The following is a 21,591-nucleotide window of genomic DNA, read 5'->3' as shown; positions in this document are numbered from 1 at the left end:
AAACTCTACACAGCACTTCTCCATCTTATGGCTTCAACCAATGAATGGCTTAGCTTTTTTATGGCTCTCATGGGACTCAGGCTTTTCAGCTTTAGCTCCTTCTATTCTTCTTTCTATATCATTTTCAAATTCTGGAGAAAATTGAGAAGGTTGGCTAATTGAATTCCTCCTACTTTGGGTAGAACCTTCCTTGTAGACAGCCTTTTTCTTCCATCTCATCTCTCTTATCCAGCCAGGAAAAGCTTTCTGCTTTTAGGGACTGGTGATCGAACTGGGCCCACTTCAATCATGCAGAATTGTCTTCCTATCTCAAGGTCCATACCATTCATGACATCTGCAGATGCCTTTTTGCCATGGAAGGTAACACCTCCACAGATTCCATCCAGAAGTTAGAGTGGGCATCTTTGCAGGGGGCATTGCTATATTTACACTCTGTGTCTGATTAACCCCTGGGAATTCAGGACCCGGTTTCTCTTCCAACTCTGCTACTAGTTAGCTGTCTGACACTGGGACAAACACTCTCTCTTGAAGATACCAAGTCACATCAAGACTTCATGTCTTGGGAAGCCATGTTTGAAGACCCTGCCATATAGGTTAATACTGAGGTAGGATTCATGGGTCCAGGTTAGGTGGAACAGGTCAGCTACCTAGAGACATCAGGGTCGACTGAACCTGCAAATGAAAAGCAAAGCTTTTCCTGAGGAGGCCAGACAGGAGAAGCCCCATTAGCTGTTACGTGCCCAGGATAAGCCTAGAGAGGCAGAGCCGGAGCACTGGGGTTGGGGATTTCCAGGAAGGCAGGAAAGGCTGGGCTATCAGAGCTCACCAGGTTGAGTACCAGTGGTATGTTAGTCAGCACGGAGACTTGGCACAGCCCAGACAGGCAGCAGGGCTGGGTCTCACACCCACGCCTTTCAGATTGCAGGGTCCTTCTCAGCTGGTCAGCCTGGTCCCTTTTGACTCTTGGTGGCCCTGTGGCCAACTTATTGTCCTCACGACAGTTGGAATGTGACCCCATTCCAAGATGCAGAGGCCCTGCAGCCCTATAGAAGCCCTGTGAACACTTTCCCCAGTTTGAGAGACTTACATCAGGTCTGCCCCCTGCTCCTTCTTCAAGGCATTTTGTGGCAGATTGCCTAATGCTCCCTGTAGCCTAGTTGCTTCTACTGATCATATCTGGGGGCAGCAAAGCTATGAGTTGCAGTCCAGTCCCTTCAGGAAGAAGGACATTCAAAAACAGACTCAGGGGCCACTGCAACCTCCTTTGGATGTGGAATAGGAAATGCCTAGGTGGCCGGTCAGACAATTTGCCCTGTCCTGACACATGTCTCCCAGGAACCTGACCTCCTCTCACAATAGGCTGAGGCAGATTGTGCTAGAGATGGCCGTACAGCTTTTTAGTATTTGAGTATACCTTGTTATTTCTTTGCCTTTTCTTTTCTTTTTTCTTTCCCTCCGTCCTTCCCTCCCTCCCTCCCTTTCTCCCTCCCTCCCTCTCTTTCTTGCTTTCTTTTTTTTTCAGGGTCTCACTCTGTTACTCAGGCTGGAGTGCAGTGACATGATCATGGCTCACTTCTGGGCTCAGGTGATCCTACTGCCTCAGCCTCCAAGTAGCTGGGACTATAGGCATGTGCCACCACACCTCACTAATTTTTGTATTTTTTGTAGAGATGTTGTCTTGATATGTTGCCCAGTCTGGTCTCGAACTCCTATGCTCAATCTTCCCACCTCTGCCTCCTGAAATGCTGGGATTACAGGTGTGAGCCACCATGCCTGGCTTGTTTTCTTACTATAATATTTTTATAAACCTCAGTACCTATGTTAACCAAAAAAGCCAAACTTGGCTGGGTGCAGTGGCTCACACCTGTAATCCCGACACTTTGGGAGGCTGAGGCTGGCAGATCACTCGAGGTCAGGGGTTTGAGACCAGTCTGGCAAACATGGTGAAACCCCGTCTCTACTAAAAATACAAAAATTATCCAGGTGTTGTGGCATGTGCCTCTAGCCCCAGCTACTTGAGAGGCTGAGGCACAAGAATACCTTGAACCTGGATAGCAGAAGTTGCAGTGAGCTGAGGTGGCACCTGTGTGATAGAGTGAGACTTGGTCTCAAAAAAAAAAAAGCCAGGCCGGGCACGGTGGCTCACTCCTATAATCCCAGCACTTTGGGAGGCTGAGGCTGGTGAATCACGAGGTCAAGAGATCGAGATCATCCTGGTCAAACCCCGTCTCTACTTAAAATACAAAAAAAAAAAAAAATTAGCTGGGCATGGTGGCGTGCACCTGTAGTCCCAGCTACTCCGGAGGCTGAGGCAGGAGAATTGCTTGAACCCAGGAGGCGGAGCTTGTGGTGAGCCGAGATCGTGCACTCCAGCCTGGGTAACAAGAGCAAAACTCCGACTCAAAAAAAAAAAAAGCCAAATTCTGTAAAATATTTAAACAGGTTTATTCTGAGCAAAATATGAGTAACCATGGCTTGAGGCGCAGTCTCAAGCAGTCCTGAGAACATGTGTCCAATGTGATTAGGTTACAGCTTGGTTGTATAGGTTTTAGGAAGGCAGATGACATCAATCAATACAAGTGATATATACATTGGTTCAGTTTGGAAAGGCAGAAAAACTCAAAGTAGAGGAAGGGGTGCTTACAGGTCATAGGTGGATTCAAAGATTTTCTTTTTGTTGTTGTTGAGACAGGGTCTTACTCTGCAGCCCAGGCTGGAGTGCAGTGGTGCAATGATGGCTCACTGCTACCTCAATCTCCTGGGCTCATGTGATCCTCCCATGTCAGCCTCTCTAGAAGCTGAGACTACAGGCATGTGTAACCATACCTGGCTAATTTTTTGTTGTTATTGTATTTTTAGTAGAGACAAGGTTTTGCCATGTTGCCCAGGCTGGTCTTGAACTCCTGGGCTCAAGTGTTCTACCTGCCTCAGCCTCCCAAAGTGTTGAGATTACAGGCGTGAACCACCGTGTTCAGTCATATTGAAAGATTTTCTGATAGGCAATTAGTTGAAAGAGTTAAGTTATTATCTTGCCAGGAGTGTTGGCATATGCCGGTAATTCCAGCACTTTGGGAAGCCAAGTTGGGAGGATCCCTAAAGCCCGAGAGATTGAGACCAGGCTGGGCAACATGGTGAAACCCTATCTATAAAAAAAAAAAAATTAGCCAGGCATGGTGGTGCATGCCTACAGTCCTAGCTACTCAGGAGGCTGAATGGGGAGGATCACTGGAGCCCAGGAGATTGAGACTTCAGTGAGCTATGATCATGCCACTGTACTCCAACCTGGGCAACAGAGTGAGACCCTGTTCCCTCCAACACCCACTCCCTCAAAAGCGATTATCTAAAGACCTGGAATTGGCCGGGCATGGTGGCTCAAGCCTGTAATCCTAGCACTTTGAGAGGCCGAGGTGGGTGGATCACCTGAGGTCAGTAGTTCAAGACCAGTCTGGCCATCATGGTGAAACCCCATCTTTATTAAAAAAAAAAAAAAAAAAAAAAAAAAGACTTGGAATCAATGGAAAGGACTGTTTGGGTTAAGATCGGGGACTGTGGGGATCAAGGTTCTTACTATGTAGATGGAGTCTACATAGGTGGTCACCCTTAGAGACAGATGGAAAATGTTTCTTTTTGTATTTTTAGCAGAGATGAGGTTTCACCATGTTGGCCAGGCTCGTCTCGAACTCCTGACCTCAAGTGATCTACTTGTCTCAGACTCCTGAAGTGCTGGGATTATATGTGTGAGCCACCATGCCTGGCTATATATACCACAGTTTCTTTAACTACTCATTGATTGATGGGCATTTGAGTTGGTTCCACATTTTTGCAATTGCAAATTGTACTACCATAAATATGTATGTGCAGGTGTCTTTCTCATATAATGACTTCTTTTCCTCTGGGTAGTTACCCAGTAGTGGGATTGCTGGATCAAGTGGTAGTTCTACTTTTAGTTCTTTAAGGAATCTCCACACTGTTTTCTGTAGTGGTTATACTGGTTTACATTCCCACCAGCAGTGTAGAAGTGTTCCCTGTTCATCGCATCTACGCCAACGTCTATTTTTTTTTCCAGTTATCTCTTACTATTGTTTTTTTCCTATAAGTTATTGGGGTACATGTGGTACTAGGTTACATGAGTAGGTTATTTAGTGGTGATTTGTGAGATCCTGGTCCACCCAACACCTGAGCAGTATACACTGCACCACATATGTTGTCTTTTATCCCTTGCCCCATTCCCCCTCTTCTGCAAGTCCCTAATGTCCATTGTATTATTTTTAAGCCTTTGTGTCTTCATAGCTTAGCTCTCACACATCAGTGAGAACATACAACGTTTGGTTTGCCATTTCCAAGTTACTTCACTTAGAATAATAGTCTCCAGTCTCATCCAGGCCATCGCAAACGCTGTCAATGCACTCCTTTTGATGGGTGAGTAGTATTCTATCATATATATATATATATATCACAGTTCCTTTATTCACTCATTGATTGATGGGCATTTGGGTTGGTTCCACCATTTTTTCAATTGTGAATTGTGCTGCTATAAAATGAGTGTGCAAGTATCTTTTTTGAATAATAACTTTCAAATAATAATCCAGTAGTGGGATTGTTGGATCAAATGGGAGTTTTACTTTTCATTCTTTAAGGAACCGCCACACTGTTTTCCATAGTGGCTGTACTAATTTACATTCCCACTAGCAGTGTAGAAGTGTTCCCTGACCGCCACATCCATGCCAACATCTACTGTTTTTTTATTTTTATTTTTTGATTACGGTCATTCTTGCAGGAGTAAAGTGGCAACACACTGTGCTCTTGGTTTGCATTTCCCTGATCATTACTAATGTTGAACATTTTTTCACATGGTTGTTGGCCATTTGTATACCTTCTTTTGAGAATCGTCTATTAATGGCCTTAGCCCACTTTTTGATGAGATTTTTTGTTTTTTTCTTACTGATTTGTTTAAGTTTGTTGTAGATTCTGGATATCAGTCCTTTGTCAGAAGTATAGATTGTGAAGATTTTCTCCCACTATGTGGATTGTCTGTTTACTCTCCTGACTGTTCCTTTTGCCATGTAAGAGCTCTTTAGTTTAATTAGGTACCAGCTATGTGTTTTTGTTTTTATTGCATTTGCTTTTGGTTTTTTGGTCATGAAATCCTTGCCTAAGCCAATGTCTAGAAGGGTTTTTCCAATATTATCTTCTGGAATTTTTATAGTTTCAGGTTTTATGTTGAAGCCCTTAATCCATCTTCAGTTGATTTTTGTGTAGGGTGAGAGATGAGGATCCTGTTTAATTCTCCTCCACATGACTAACCAATCATCCCAGCACCATTTGTTGAAAAGGATGTCCTTTCCCCACTTTTCGTTTTGTTTGCTTTGTGGAAGACCAGTTGGCTCTAAGTATTTGGCTGCAGCTATGGTAAAAGGGGTTGAGTTCTTGATTTGATTCTCTGCCAAGTCACTGTTGGTGTACAGAAGAGCTACTGATTTGTGTACATTAACCTTGTATCTGGAAATCTTGCTGAATTCTTTTCTCAGTCTAGGAGCTTTCTGGAGAACTCCTTAGGGTTTTCAAGGTAAACGATTGTATTGGCAGCAAAGAGGGATAGTTTGACTTCCTTTCTACTGATTTGGATGCCCTTCATTTCTTTCTCTTGTTTGATTGCTCTGGTTAGGACTTCCAGTGCTACGTTGAAGAGGAGTGGTGAGAGTGGGCATCCTTGCCTTGTTTCCATTCTCAGAGGGAATGCTTCCAACTTTTCCCCACTCCCTATTATGTTGCCTGTGGGTTTGTCATAGATGGCCTTTATTACATTAATGTATGTGCCTTGTATGCCGATTTTGCTGAGGGTTTTAATCATAAAGGGATGCTGATTTTGTTGAGTGCTTTTTCAGCATCTATTGTGATAATCATGTGATTTTAGTTTTCAATTCTGTTGATGTGGTGTATCACATTTATTGACTTGAATATGTTAAACCGTCCCTGCATCCCTGGTATGAAACCCACTTGATCATGGTGGATTATCTTTGTGATACATTGTTGGATTCAGTTAGCTAGTTTTTTGGTAAGGATTTTAGCATCTACATTCATCAAGGATATTGGTCTTCAGTTTTCTTTTATTGGTTGTGTCCTTTCCTGGTTTTGGCTTCATAGAATGAATTAGGGAGGGTTCCTTCTTTCTCTATCTTGTGTAATAGTGTCGAAAGGATTGGTACCAATTCCTCTTTGAATGTCTGATAGAATTCTGCTGTGAATCCATCTGATCCTGGACTTTTTTTCTTGGTAATTTTTGAATTACTATTTCAATCTTGCTGCTTGTTATTGGTCTGTTCAGGGTATCTAATTCTTCCTGGTTTAAGCTAGGAGGGTTGTATTTTGTTTTGTTTTTTGAGACAGAGTTTTGTTCTTGTTGCCCAGGCTGGAGTGCAATTGCACAATCTCAGCTCACCACAACCTCCGCCTCCCAGGTTCAAGAGTTTCTCCTGCCTCAGCCTCTCAAGTAGCTGGGATTACAGGCATGTGCCACCTCTCCCGGCAAATTTTGTATTTTTAGTAAGACGTGGTCTCTCCATGTTGGTCAGGCTGGTCTTGAACTCCTGACCTCAGGTGATCCACCTGCCTTGGCCTCCCAAAATACTGGGATTACAGGCATGAGCCACCATACACGGCCAGTAGGGTTGTATTTTTCCAGGAATTTCTCCATCTCTTCTAGATGTTTGTAATAGCCTTGAATAATCTTTTGTATTTCAGTGGTGTCAGTTGTAATATCTCCTGTTTCATTTCTTAGTGAGGTTATTCGGATTTTCTCTCTTTTCTTGGTTAATCTTGCTATTGGTCTATCAATTTTATTTGTATTTTCAAAGAGCCAGCTTTTTGTTTCATTTATCTTTTGTATTGCATATTTATTTATTTTTATTTTATTATTTTATTTTTTTTAAAGATGGGGTTTCACCATGTTGGTCAGGCTGGTCTTGAACTCCCGACCTCAGGTGATCCGCCCGCCTTGGCCTCCAAGTGCTTGGATTACAGGCGTGAGCCACCACGCCTGGTCTTATTTATTTTTATTTTGTTTTTTTAGAGATGGGGTTTCACCATGTTTGTCAGGCTAGTCTCGAACTCCCGACCTCAGGTGATCCACCCACCTGGGCCTCCCACAGTGCTGGGATTACAGGTGTGAGCCACGGTGCCTGGCCATCTGTATCATTTAAGCAGAGCATTTAGGCCATTTACATTCAATGTTAATATTGAAATGTGAGATACCATTGCATTTATCATGCTCTTTGTTGCCTGCATACTTTGTTTTGTTTTTTAACTTATGTAGGTCCTGTGTGATGTACGCTTTAAAGAAATTCTGTTTTGATAGGTTTCCAGGATTTGTTTCAAGATTTAGAGCTTTTTTTTTTTCTAGCAGTTCTTATGGTGCTGGCTTGGTAATGGCAAATTCTCTCAGTATTTGTTTGTCTGAAAACAACTGTATCTTTCCTTCATATATGATGCTTCATTTCACTGGATACAAAATTCTTGGATGATAATTGTTTTGTTGGAGGAGGCTGAAGATAGGGCCCCAACCCCTTCTAGTTTGTAGAATTTCTGCTGAGAAATTTACAGTTAATCAGATAAGTTTTCATTTATAGTTTACCTGGTGCTTCTGTCTCACAGCTCTTAAGATTGTTTCCTTCTTCTCAACTTTGGATAACCTGATGACAATGTGCCTAGGCGAAGATCTGTTTGCAATGGATTTCCCAGGCCTTCTTTGTGCTTCCTGTATTTGGATGTCTAGGTCTCTAGCAAGGCAGGGGAAGTTTCCCTCAATTCCCCCAAATACGTTTTCCAAGCTTTCAGAATTGTCTCCTTCCTCAAGAAAACTGATTTTTCTTAAGTTTGGTCATTTAACATAATCCCAGACTTCTTGGAGGCTTTGTTCGTATTTTCTTACTCTTTTTCCTTTGTCTTTGTTTGATTGGGTTAATTCAGAGACCTTGTCTTTGAGCTCTGAATTTCTTTCTTCTACTTGTTCAATTCTATTGCTGAGACTTTCCAGAACATTCGCATTTCTAAAAGTGTGTCCAAAGTTTCCTGAATTTTTGATTGTTTTTTTCTTTAAGCTGTCTATTTCATCGAATATTTCTCCCTTCACTTCTTGTATCATTTTTTAGATTTCCTTGCACTGGGCTTCCCCTTTCTCTGGTCGCTCCCTGATTAGCTTAATAACGAACCTTCTGAATTCTTTTTCAGGTAATTCGGGGACATCTTCTTGATTTGAATTCATGGCTGGTGAACTAGTGTGATTTTGAGGGGGTGTTGACGAACCTTGTTTTATCGTGTTACCAGGGTTGGTTTTCTGGTTCCTTCTCATTTGGGTGGGCTCTATCAGAGGGAAGGTCTTGGACTGAAAGCCATTGTTCAGATTTTTTTGTCCCATGGGGTGTTCCCTTGATGTAGTACTTTCTCCTTTTTCCTATGGATGTGGCTTCCTGTGAGCTGAACTGCAGTGATTGTTGTCTGTCTTCTGGGTCTAACTACCCAGCAAGTCTACCTGGGTCTGGGCTGGTACTGGGGTTGTCTGCACAGAATCCTATGATGTGAACAGTCTATGGGTCTCTCAGTCATGGATACCAGCGCTTATTCTGGTGGAGGTGGCAGAGGAGTGCAGTGGACTTGTGAGGGTACTTGCTTTGGTGGTTTAATGCTCTATTTTTGTACTGCTTGGCCTCCTGGCAGGAGGTGGTACTTTCCAGAGAGCATCAGTTGTAGTAGTGTGGAGAGGGACTGGTGGTAGGCAGGGCCCTAGAACTCTCAAGATTATATGTCCTTTGTCTTCTGCCATCAGGGTAGGTAGGGTAGGACAATCAGGTGGGGGCAAGGCTAAGCACCTCTGAGCTCAGACTCTCCTTAGGTGGGTCTTGGTGCAGCTGCTATAGGGGATGGAGGTGAGGTTCCCAGGCCACTGGAGTTGGGTACCTAGGAGATTATGACTGCCTTTGTTGAGCCATGCAAGTTGTCAGGGAAGTGGGGGAAAGCCGGCAGGTACAGGCTTCACCCAGCTCCTATGCAAACCGAAGGGCCAGTCTCACTTCCACCATGCCTCCCCACCCCTCTGCAGCAACCCAAGTCTGTTTCCAGCTGGAGGGTGAGATGGGCTTGAAAACTTGCCCGTAGCTTCCCACCTCCCAGCTGTGAAAGAAAAGAGCTTTAGTTCTTTCCCTACCTGTAAAGTTTGCAAGCCAGATTCACTCCCTATCCACCCAGTTCTGGCCAGGAGGCTTCTTGCCCAGTTCAAATTGTTAAAAAGTTCACCTAGAGATTTCCTTCTCCCTGTGGAGTTTTACCTCCTGTTCCTCTGGCCACCTCCTGATGGATCCCTGTGGTGCCAGGCAGGAATGGCCTGCTAGGGGACCCAGCAAGCTCCCAGGGCCTTTCTGCTGCTTCCTCTACCCCATATTTCACTTGGCTTGGCTCTCTAACTTGACTCAGCTCCAGATAAAGTTGGGAACTTCTCCTGCAAACAGACCTTCAGCTTCTCCAGTGGGGGCGTGTATTCGGGAGAGGAGGGCCTTGCCTTCCATATTCTGTGGTTGGGGCACTGACAGTATTTGGGGTGTCTCCTAGGTCCTACAGGAACAGTCCACTTCCTTCAGAGGGCCTGTGGGTCATCTCAAAATCGCTGGTCTGTTCTTGCCGTGGGTCTGGATCTAAAATTCACAATGCAAGCCTCTGCATGCTACTCTGTCCAGAGCTGAATCTAGTCCTGCCTCCCGTTCGCCATGATCCAGCCCCAGCCCAACATCTATTATTTTTTGATTCATTGCAGCTTTCTGAATCCTGGGGAAACCATTACGTCTGAAAAATACGCCCAGCAAACTGATGAGATGCACCAAAAACTACAATGTCTGCATCCCGCATTGATCGACAGCAAAGGTCCAACTCTCCATGACAATGCCCGACCACACATCGCACAACCAGCGCTTCAAAAGGTGAACACATTGGGCTGCAAAGTTTTGTCTCATCTGCCACATTCCCCCGACCTCTTGCCAACTGACTACCACTTCTTCGAGCATCTCGACAACTTTTTGCAGGGAAAATGCTTTCAAAACCAGCCAGGATGCAGAAAATGCTTTCCAAGAATTCGTGGAATCCTGAAGTATGGATTTTTGTGCTATAGGAATAAACCAACTTATTTCTCCTTGACAAAAATGTATTGATTGTAATGGTTCCTATTTTGATTAATAAAGATGTGTTTGAGCATAAGTTATAATGACTTAAAATTCATGGTCCAAAACCAGAATTACTTTTTCACCAACCTATGCCTGGATGAACTTTTTCACAAGATAACACATACCTCTGAGGCTCATTCAAATTCCAAACAGAAACATTTGCAAGTTAATTTTTATCTCCCTTGTCCATTCATTCTCCCTAATCATCATTTACTGCCCTTCAAAAGAATTGTCTACATTTCCGTGTCCTCCTTCCCCTATGAAAAAGGGTATGTAAGATTCTGTATCCTATTGGGGGGGATGGGATAATCTCTGTGATTCTCTCCCAGTCACTTTAATACATCTGTATACCTTTTCTCCTAGCAATCTACCTCTTTTCAGTTGATTTTTAGTGAACTTTCAGCGGGTGAGGGGGAAGTTTTCCCTTTGCTTGTTCAGTTTTGGTGCTGTACGTAGAATACCAAATCTGCTCTGCTCTTCTGGAGGCCACAGTCAAAGGAACCCAGGACCCAACAAGCCAGCAAAAGGGTGAGAAATTCTTACCAGCTGGGCTCCTGGCCTCTGTAACTGAAGAATCTGTTTGAGAGGACAGGAAAAATCACTGTGTTTTCTCTTTTTACTCTCCAAAATGTTGATTAATGTGTGGAAGAAAAATAAATCTTGGCCAGGCGCGGTGGCTCAAGCCTGTAATCCCAGCACTTTGGGTGGCCAAGGCTGGTGGATCACGAGGTCAAGAGATCGAGACCATCCTGGTCAACATGGTGAAACCCCGTCTCTACTAAAAATACAAAAAATTAGCTGGGCATGGTGGCATGTGCCTGTAATCCCAGCTACTCGGGAGGCTGAGGCAGGAGAATTGCCTGAACCCAGGAGGCGGAGGTTGCAGTGAGCTGAGATCGCGCCATTGCACTCCAGCCTGGGTAACAAGAGCGAAACTCCGTCTCAAAAAAAAAAAAAAAGAAAGAAAAAGAAATCTTGGGCCCTCAAACTTACTAAGCCAAAGGGAAAAGTCAAGCTGAAAACTGGGTCATGCCAACCTGCCTCCCAATTGGCTCCTAAGTAAGATGGCTACAACAATGAAGAGCTATATACTGCCCTCACAATTGGCCCAGAAGGAACTTACTTGTAGGTCCCAAGATCTTTATCCAAGTTTTGTTGAATTTCACACTGGCAATGTAAATTGATAGCTTACCATCATAGTATGGGACAAAGGACAGAACTCAAAGTCATCCCTCTGCTCACCTGAGACAAATGCATATCTGATGGCTTTTTCTGTCCTATGTTTATCTTATATAAAAATGCAGATTTCACTGAGCTAGAGGAAGGCATAGGTGACTATTCCTCTACCCTCCCAAACATAAATTGTGTATTCAGTGAAAGGCTGATCTGCCAGGCACGATGCCTTGTGCCTGTAATCCCAGTGTTTTGGGAGGCCAAAGCGGCTGATCACCTGAGGTTAAGAGTTTGAGAACAGCCTGGCCAACATGGAGAAACCTCGTCTCTACTAAAAACACAAAAATTAGCCAGGTGTGGTGGCAGGTGCCTGTAATCCCAGCTACTTGTGACGCTGAGGCATGAGAATCGCTTGAACCTGGGAGGCATCAGTTGCAGTGAGCCAAGATCATGCCATTGCACTGCATCCCAGGGGATGGAGCAAGAATCTGTCTCAAAAAAAAAAAAAGGCTGAATGAAGACTCAAAATGATGCAGGCACTTGCCTCTCGTCTATATGCACCCTTTAAAAAATTACTTCTCTCCCCAATGCCCTTTTCCCTTTAGATATTGAGACCCCTTAGATTCTCTTTGTTAAAAGCTTGAACCACAGTTTTTCCTGTGGACCCAAAGTCTTTCCTGGGGGTGTCCTTAACTTTGGCGAGCAAGCCTCCTAAACTATTGAGACTTACCTCAGTCATTTTCTTTGATTAACAAATGGGAGCAAAAGGTTTGTGTGACTAGTTGGGTATATTCTGGATATTTTGGGTATATATATTCATGTTGTCTGACCCTTTTCCTCCAAGAAATAGTCTTGTCATTTGCCATTGTCTTTCTGTGTTGTTCTATCATAAAGAGGGATGCCATGGGGGTAGGACATGGCATAAAACTCCTGTAAGCCCATTGTCCCAGTTGGCTCTGCACGCTGGTCAGTTTTGATGTTCTGACCACTCTAGCATCTATCTATTTAGACAACCTTTGTTTTTGGTCCCCAAGATCAAAAGCCTCATCTTGTTTTAGGTCCTTGAGAATTTGACTTGTGACCAAGTGGGAGCACTCTCTCCTGCTCTCCACCATCTGAAAGATGTAATTTTTGGGGGATGTCAGGTGACAAATCTAAATATGGCTGACAACCTGAAGACATGTAAGATTTTAACCAGCACACTCTTTGTTCCAATCCATAAGGGTCTTTTGTCATCTCAACTCTTTTTTTTTTTTTTTTTTTTTTTTTTTGAGACAGAGTCTTGCTCTATTGACAGGCACCGGGCTGGAGTGCAGTGGTGCAATCTTGGCTCACTGCAATCTCTGCCTCCTGGGTTCAAGCGATTCTCCTGCCTCAGCCTCCCGAGTAGCTGGGACTGCAGGAGCCCACCACCACCACGCCCAGCTATTTTTTGTATTTTTTAGTAGAGATGGGGTTTCACCATGTTGGCCAGATGGTCTCCATCTCTTGACTTTGTGATCTGCCAGCCTCAGCCTCCCAAAGTGCTGGGATTACAGGTGTGAGTCACTGCGCCCGGCCTTGTCATCTCAACTCTTATTTCCTGGTTAGTCCTGGGTAAGTCCAAGCCCAGGAGAACCTACCGGGTGTCATAGATTAATGGGTCAGTGACTGGTGGCCCTCCACAAATTTGTGGGATACTATAGGTATTGTGTGCACAAGCGCCATCCTTAAGCTTCTATGGCAAAAAGTCTTTTGCCATCTTAGCCTATTTCTGGGAATGAATTTCTTGAAGTGGGGGGTTGGATCATCAGGACTGCCTCTTTGATGCCATCTTTAGGAAACACCTAATTTACATGGTAAAAACTTATTCTAAGCCAGGAAAACTACCTCTAGTTTTTCCATGGAGAAGCTTATTGAATTGAGTCACTATTGGAATAAGTACACCACGGAAAATTCTAATATCAGTGGCCAAAAGATGGATTCTATCAATTAGGAAGACCCTTAAATTTAAAAATGCATATATTTTAGAGAGATCTCTCTCTTTTTTTTTTTTTTTTTGAGACAGAGTGTCGCGCTGCTGCCCAGGCTGCAGTGATCCAAGATGGTGCCACTGCACTCCAGCGCCATCTTGGGTCACTGCAGCCTCAGCCTTCTGGGTTCAAGCGATTCTTTTGTCTCAGCCTCCCTGGTATCTGGGACTATAGGAGTGCAGCATTGCGACACACCACACCAGGCTGGGAAGCACGATTTTAACACAGTCAGGATATTTAAGAGCTCAAAGGACATTTCTGTTACAGTAAGTTAAAAAAAAAAGATAATTGCCTTAGCTACAATATGAAGAAAATGTTACAATGAAGGTAGGTTGAACAAACAAAATGGGAGGTATTATTACATCTCACATTATCTGTCTTACTTCAAGTTTTGCTCTTGCCATTCCACAGAAAAATTTGAAACATTAAAGAAAAATATTGAGAGAAAGCGTTCCTGTGTTGATAATTGAATTAAATGCAGAGCCTGAAGAACAAATTGATTTCTTATTTACATTGAAGAATGATTATGAAACATTAAGATGAAAAAAATGCAACTAACAAGCAGAAAGATTGTAGTGTTACTATTATCACTGTTTCCAGTGACCTTCAGTGTCAAATACCAAGTCAATCCTGACCTGATTAAAGTCAAAAGTGAGTCCTAGCTCTTGTGAATAGTGTATTGTCCCATGTGCTTCAGGCTGTATTGAATTTATCAAGAAGCAAACACAGTCATTATAATATATAGAGAAAATGTATGATATGTACACTAATATTAACTACAAAATACATATTTTTTTATATAACTATCAAATATACAGGAAAATTTTTTTCCAAATGTAAGAGAGTGGATCTGTTTGCCTGTCTGTTATGCACTGAATGGCTGTGTGTCTCCCCACATTCCTATGTCCCCAACGTGATGGGATTCTGAGGGGGGGCCTTTGGGAGATAATGAGGTCATGATTGCAGAGCCCTTTTTATGGGATTAGTTCCCTTTTAAAAGAGTCGTAAGGCGACTCTTTTAAATGATCCATCTCTCTCTCTCTACCATTTGAGGACACAAGGAGAAGATGGCGTTTGCAAACCAGGAAGAGCACCCTCAGAAGACACTGCATTTGCTAACACCCTGATTCTGGACTTCCAGCCGCCAGAACTGAGAAATTGTCAGCCATGTGTGGTGGCGTGCGCCTGTAGTCTCAGCTACTGCTGGGACAGGAGTCCAGGAGCTCCAGGCGGCACTGTGTTACGGTCATGCCTTCGAATAGCCACTCTACTCCAGCCTAGGCAATGTAGAGAAAGCCTGTCTCATTGTTTTTTGAGACGGATCTTGCTCTATTGCCCAGGCTGGAATGCAGTGGCAACATCACAGCTTACCACAGCCTCAACATCCCAGATTCAAGTGACCCTCCCACCTCAGCCTACTGAGTAGCTGGGACTACAGGCGCATGCCATCAGCCCAGCTAATTTTTTTGTAATTTTTGTAGAGACGGGGTTTAGCCATGTTGGCAAGACTAGTCTTGAACTCCAAACTCTCAACCTCAAGCAATCCACTCATCTTGGCCTCCCAAAGTGCTGGGATTACAGGTGAGAGCCAATGGCCCAGCCAAGAACTTGTCTTTTTTTTTTGTTTGTTTGTTTTTTTAATCTATTGTAAGCCACTCGGTCTATGGTATTCTTTTATCGTGGCCCAAACGGACTAAGACACTGTTGTAGTTAAAGAATGTTTTGGGCCAGGTGTGGTGGCTAATGTCTGTAATCCTAGCACTTCGGGAGGCTGAGGCGGGCAGATTGCCTGAGCTCAGGAGTTTGAGACCAGCCTGGGAAACAAGGTGAAACCTCATCTCTACTAAAATACAAAAAAATAAGCCCAGTGTGGTAGCATACACCTATAATCCCCACTACTCCAGAAGCTGAGGCAGGAGAATCACTTACTACCCATGAGGCGGAGATTGCAGTGACCCAAGATGGAGCCACTGCAGTACAGCCTGGGGTTGTGCCATTGCACCACTGTACTCCAGCCTGGACGACAGAGTGAGACTCTGTCTCAAAAAAAAAAAAAAAATCTTTTGGCTGGGCGCAGTGTCTCATGCATGTAATCCTAGCACTTTGGGAGGCCAAGGCAAGCAGATCACTTGAGGTCAAGAGTTCAAGACCAGCCTGGCCAACATGGTAAAACCCCATCTTTACTAAAAATACAAAAACAATTAGCTGGGCATGGTGGTGGGTGCCTGTAACCCCAACTATTTTGGAGGCTGAGACAGAAGAATTGCTTGAATCTGGGAGGTGGAGGGTGTAGTGAGCAGACATCATGCCACTGCACTCCAGCCTGGGTAACAGCAAGACTCCATCTCAACAAAACAAAACAAAACATATTTTTTATGTAAATGTAGTTGTTTTTCCTTACTATATATTATGGGCAGGATGAAGTTCCTCATAAATTCATACGTTGAAGTCCTAACCCCAGGATGTCAGAATATATCCATATTTGGAGGCAGAGCTTTTAGGTGATTAAGGTAAAATGAGGTCACTGGGGTAGGCCCTGATTGAATCTGACTGGTGTCTTTATAGGAAGAGGAAGTTTGGACATGGAGCAACTCCAGGAGCATGCACCTGCATGGAGAGGAAAGATCATGTGAGCACACAGCGAGGAGGGGGTCACCACAGGGAGAGAGGCTGGAGAAGAAACCACCTCTGCTGAGACCTTGCTCTTGAACTTCCACCCTGTAGAACTGTGAGAAAACAAATTTTCATTAAGCCCACTAGTCTGGGGTATTTTGTTATGACAGCCCTAGCAAATTAATGTACTGTATGGCGCAGAATATTCTTTTCTGAAATTACAGTTTCAGTTGTGAGTATGTGTACCTGTTGTCAATACAAAATCCATTTCTTTTCTTCTTTCTCTTTTTTTTTTGAGATAGAGTCTCACTGTGTCACCCAGGCTGGAGTGCAGTGGTGCGATCTTGGCTCACTGAATGCTCTGGCTCCTGGGTTCAAGCAATTCTCCTGCCTCAGCCTCCCAAGTAGCTGGGACTACAAGCACGTGCTACCACACTTGGCCAATTTTTGTATTTTTAGCAGAAGTAGGGTTTCACTATGTTGGTCAGGCTGGTCTTGAACTCCTGACCCAAATAATCTGCCCACCTTGGCCTCCGAAAATGCTGGGATTACAAGCATGAGCCACCATGCCCAGGCAAGATGCACTTCTTATTATGGGGTATAGGTCAAAATGTTTGAAAAATATTGAGCTAGAAGAAAGGAAAGCTTTGGCCTCTCACTCTGAAGCAAGGCAGCTGAAGTAGAACCTTCCACAAGGCAAACTTCAAGAAACCCTGGTCTCACAGTTCCCAGGAGAGGACTAAGAAAAAGAAACGGCATCTATAGCTTTGGCTTCTGTAGGTAAAAGACTCTAGAGCACTGTTGTAAAGTGGACGAGTCTGGAGATAGAATCTAGAGGTTCTGTGAACTTGGATGGGAAAAATGTACATATTAACTTTCATTAATGTCTCTGAAAATTGCCATTTCCTTCCAATATAAACACAAGAACAGATATTGGTAATATTAGCAGTACCTGTAATTTTCTCATCAATAGAAATTACATATATTTTCAAATCACAAACTCTACATCAAAATATAAATTGCAACCATTACTATATTGAAGATATATTGGTTATTAGATTTACTGATAGAAGTTGCTCCTTAATACATTGATAAAGAAGCACAGGTGTTACTATGCACAGATTCATATTTCTTTTTCTTTTTTAGATGGAGTTTCGCTCTTGTTGCCCAGGCTGGAGTGCAATATCTCAGCTCACTGCAACCTCCGCCTCCTGGGTTCAAGCGATTCTCCTGCCTCAGCCTCCCAAGTAGCTGGGATTACAGGCATGTGCACCATGCCTGGCTAATTTTTTGTGTTTTTTTAGTAGAGACAGGGTTTCACCATGTTGGCCAGGATGGTCTCCATCTCTTGACCTCGTGATCCACCCACCTTGGCCTCCCAAAGTACTGGGATTGCAGGCGTGAGCCACTGTGCCCGGCCTTGTATTTCTTTTACTCCCTTTCTCCTCTCCTTTTCCTATCCTTTCCTTTCTCTCTCTTTTTTTCTTTCCTTCCTTTCTTTCTTTTTTTTTTTTAGATGGGGTCTCACTCTGTCACAGGGGCTGGAGTGCAGTGCAGTGGCACAATCTCGGCTAACTGCAACCTCTGCCTCTCAGATTCAAGCAATTCTACTGCCTCAGCCTCCTGAATAGCTGAGATTATAGGCATCTGCTACCACGCTCAGCTAATTTTTTCTATTTTTAGTAGAGGTGGAGTTTCACTATGTTGGCCAGGCTGGTCTTGAATGCCTGACCTCGTGATCCAGCTGCCTCAGTTTCCCAAAGTGCTGGGATTACAGGTGTGAGCCACTCTTTTCCCTTCCCTTCTCTTCTCCCTTCCCTTCTCCCTTCTACCTTGTCTTCTTTCCTTCCCTCCCCTTCCCTTCCCTTCTATTTCAGACAGGGGCTCTCTCTGTCACCCAGGCTGGAGTGCGGTGAGGCAATCTCGGCTTACTGCAACCTCCAACAGCCCCGCCCACTGCCAGCTCAAGCAATCCTCCTGCCTCAGGCTTCCAAGTAGCTGGGTCTACAGGTGTGCGCCACCACATCTGGCTTTTTTTTTTTAAGATGGAGTGTTACTCTCGTCACCCAGGATGGAGTGCAATGGTGTGATCTCAGCTCACTGCCCCCTCTATATCCTGGGTTCAAGTGTCACTGCCCCCTCTATATTCTGGGTTCAAGTGTCACTGCCCCCTCTATATTCTGGGTTCAAGTGATTCTCCTATCTCAGCCTTCCAGGTATGTAGGATTACAGGTTCCATCACCATGCAAGGCTAGTTTTGTATTTTAATAGAGATGGGGTTTCACCATGTTGGCCAGGCTGGTCTCGAACTCCTTACCTCAGATGATCTTCCTGTCTTGGCCTCCCAAAGTGCTGGGATTACAGGTGTGAGCCACTGTGCTCAGCTAATTTTTAAAATTATATAGAGATATGGATTCACCATGTTGCCCAGACTGATCTTGAGCTCCTGGGCTCAGGTGATCCACCACCTCGGCCTCCCAAAGTGCTGGGATTATAGGCATGAGCTACCGTGCCTGGCCCAGATTTGTTTTCATACATTTTTATAATAGCCATTCGTGTATATAATTTGTTCTTTTTGGGGCCCTATGTATTTTATCTTACACACTTAAGGACATTTTTTCTTTTCTTTTTTTTTTTTTTTTTTTTTTGAGACAGAGTTTTGCTGTTGTTACCCAGACTGGAGTGCAATGGCACGATCTCGGCTCACTGCAACCTCTGCCTTCTGGGTTCAAACAATTCTCCTGCCTCAGCCTCCCAAGTAGCTGGGACTACAGGTGCACACCACCATGCCCAGATAATTTTTTGTATTTTCAGTAGAGATGGGGTTTCACCTTGTTGACCAGGATGGTCTTGATCTCTTGACCTCGTGATCCACCTCCCTCAGCCTCCCAAAGTGGTGGGATTATAGGTGGGAGCCACCACACCCGGCCTTTCTTTTCTTTTCTTTTCTTTTTTTGAGACAGAGTCTTGCTCTATCGCCCAGGCTGGAGTGCAGTGGCTTAATGTTGGCTCACTGCAACCTCTGCCTCCCTGGTTTAAGCAATTCTCCTGCCTCAACTTCCCAAGTAGCTAGGACTATAGGCACATGCCACCACACCTAGCTAACTTTTGTATTTTTAATAGAGACAAGATTTCACCATATTGGCCAGGCTGATCTCGAACTCCTGACCTTGTGATCCACCTGCCTTGGCCTCCCAAAGTGCTGGGATTACAGGCATAAGCCACTGTGCCCGGCCAAGGACATTTTCCTGAGAAAGATGACTGGGCTTCTTAAGACTGTCAAATATTTATTTATTTGACAGCAAATAACTTTTTTATTAATAAATATAAATATTTATTTGCTGCCAAATAAAAGGTTAAGGGCATCTCTACGGCTGTATTCTTAGAGACTCAGGACCTGCCTCTGTGCTTCACCCTGAGCCTTGACTTGTCTGTTTCTTTCAGCCTCCATTCGTTTGGCGACTACCAGGGCTCTCCTTCTGACCAGTCTGTTTTAACTGAGGACTTCTTTGGTCCTAAATTGACTTCTCATCTTTCTGAGGCTGCCTCTTCATTTACCTCCTCTGCTCCAGCAGTGCAGCTCAAGGGTGGTGGTCCTGCTCTGGTACCTGGTCCAGGCAATGACCCACAGTGCCATGACTTCAGGACTGTCATACGCCAGCCAGAAGGTATGTCAGCCACCCAGGGCTACAAGGCTATCCAAGAAGCTGATTGCCCTTAGAAAAACAGTTAGTAGCATCAGGCCAGGTGCGGTGGCTCATGCCTGTAATCTGAACAATTTGGGAGGCCAAAGTGGGCAGATCACTTGAGGTCAGGAGTTCAAAACCAGCCTGGCCAACATGGTGAAACCCTGTCTCTACCAAAAAAAAGTGCACAAAAAAATCAGCCAGGTGTGGTGGCGAGTGCATGTAATCCTAGCTACTTGGGAGGCTGAGGCAGGAGAATCGCTTGAACCTGGGAGGCGGAAGTTGTAGTAAGCCAAGATTGCGCCACTGCACTCCAGCTTGCAGGACAGAGCGAGAGTGAGACTCTGTCTCCAAACAAACAAATAAGCAAAAAAAAAAAAAAAAAAAAAAAAAGAAAAAGAAAGAAAGAAAAGAAAAACAGCTAATCAGTAGTACAGAATGAGAATTCCTGCAGTTCCATGTCCTGTTTGTGCCTCCTGAAGGGTTGGCCCTACTTCTGTGGCTTCCCTGACCACATCATTTCATATTTTGGCGTCTGGCTGATGACCTGCATTTGTAGTGCCACATATGGCCTTCTAGGTTGAAGAGGCCCACGCTTCCGTTGCTCACTTAACCCCATCAGTGACCATATGGAACATATCCACCTCTCGCAGCGCATCCCTGCAAAGCCCGTCTGCCAGTTCACAGTAATTAGGTTTGCCACTCCCTCGGTTTTCCTTAGCACTCCCATTCTGGCACCTGCTCAACATTTGGAGGAATTCCACCCTCCCATAAGACCAGAAGGATACCTTCAGGTGGCGGGAAGGAACCGCTTTTAAATCTCCAACCAACACACCGCATTTGTAGGAGAGGTCAACCCAGAGAGACCCCTGTGCAGCTCAGGCCCTGCACTCCCCGCGTGTCACTGGCACATTCTGGCCTCTAGAGGGATCTCCAAGAACAAGGAAGAGAAGGAGGAGCAGCTCCGTGCTGTCACAGAATGGGGGTCCAGGAGCTTAAATCACAGCTGTCCTACAGAAGGGGGCTCATGCCTTGACAGCATCCCTAAATGCAGTGATGTCCTTTGGTATCTTTTTGGCAAGCATGTCCTACTTGATTTACCCTACCTGGTCTGTTTTTCCACTGGTCTCTGCCCTCTGGCAACATTCATCTATGCACCTGGCCTCACCATCAGTGCCCACGCCCTCCCTTAATGAAGACTCCAGAGTTTGGCCGGGCATAGTGGCTCTCACTTGTAATCCCAGCACTTTGGGAGGCTCAAACGGGTGGATCGCCTGAGGTAGGAGTTCGCGACCAGCCTGGCCAACATGGTGAAATCCCAGTTACTTGAAAGGCTAAGGAAGAAGAATCACTTGAACCTGGGGGACGGAGTTTGCAGTGAGCCAAGATTGTGCCATTGCACTCCAGCCTAGGTGACAAAGCGAGACTCCATCTTAAAAAAAAAAAAAAAAAAAAAAAGGCCAGGCATAGTGGCTCATGCCTGTAATCCCAGCACAGTTTGAGACCAGCCTGGCCAAAATGGCGAAACCTGATCTCTACTAAAATAAATAATTCCGTGCCTATAGTCCCAGCTATTCGGGAGGCTGAGGCTGGAGAATCGCTTGAAGCTTGGGAGGTCATGGTGAGCCAAGATCACGCCACTGCACTCCAGCCTGGGTGACAGAGTGAGACTCTGTCCCAAAAAAACAAACAAAAAATAGGCCACGCATTCACACATTATAAATGTGTGTACATGGCAAAGTCCTCTCACTCCTGTCCCTTGCTTCCTCACTTCTCCCTGAAGGAAACCGACCTTCCCACTGCCAGTGTGTCATTCCCAAGGTTGCCTATGTGTTTACAAGCAAATCTGTGTATTTATATATGGTCCCCTTTTAGCACATTATATATGCTGTTCTGCACGTG

This window comes from Callithrix jacchus, chromosome 6, assembly GCF_049354715.1.
Source record: "Callithrix jacchus isolate 240 chromosome 6, calJac240_pri, whole genome shotgun sequence".
NCBI classification, from domain to species: domain Eukaryota; kingdom Metazoa; phylum Chordata; class Mammalia; order Primates; family Cebidae; genus Callithrix; species Callithrix jacchus.
The sequence above is the reverse complement of the archived record's forward strand: the minus strand, read 5'-3'. Positions refer to the sequence as shown.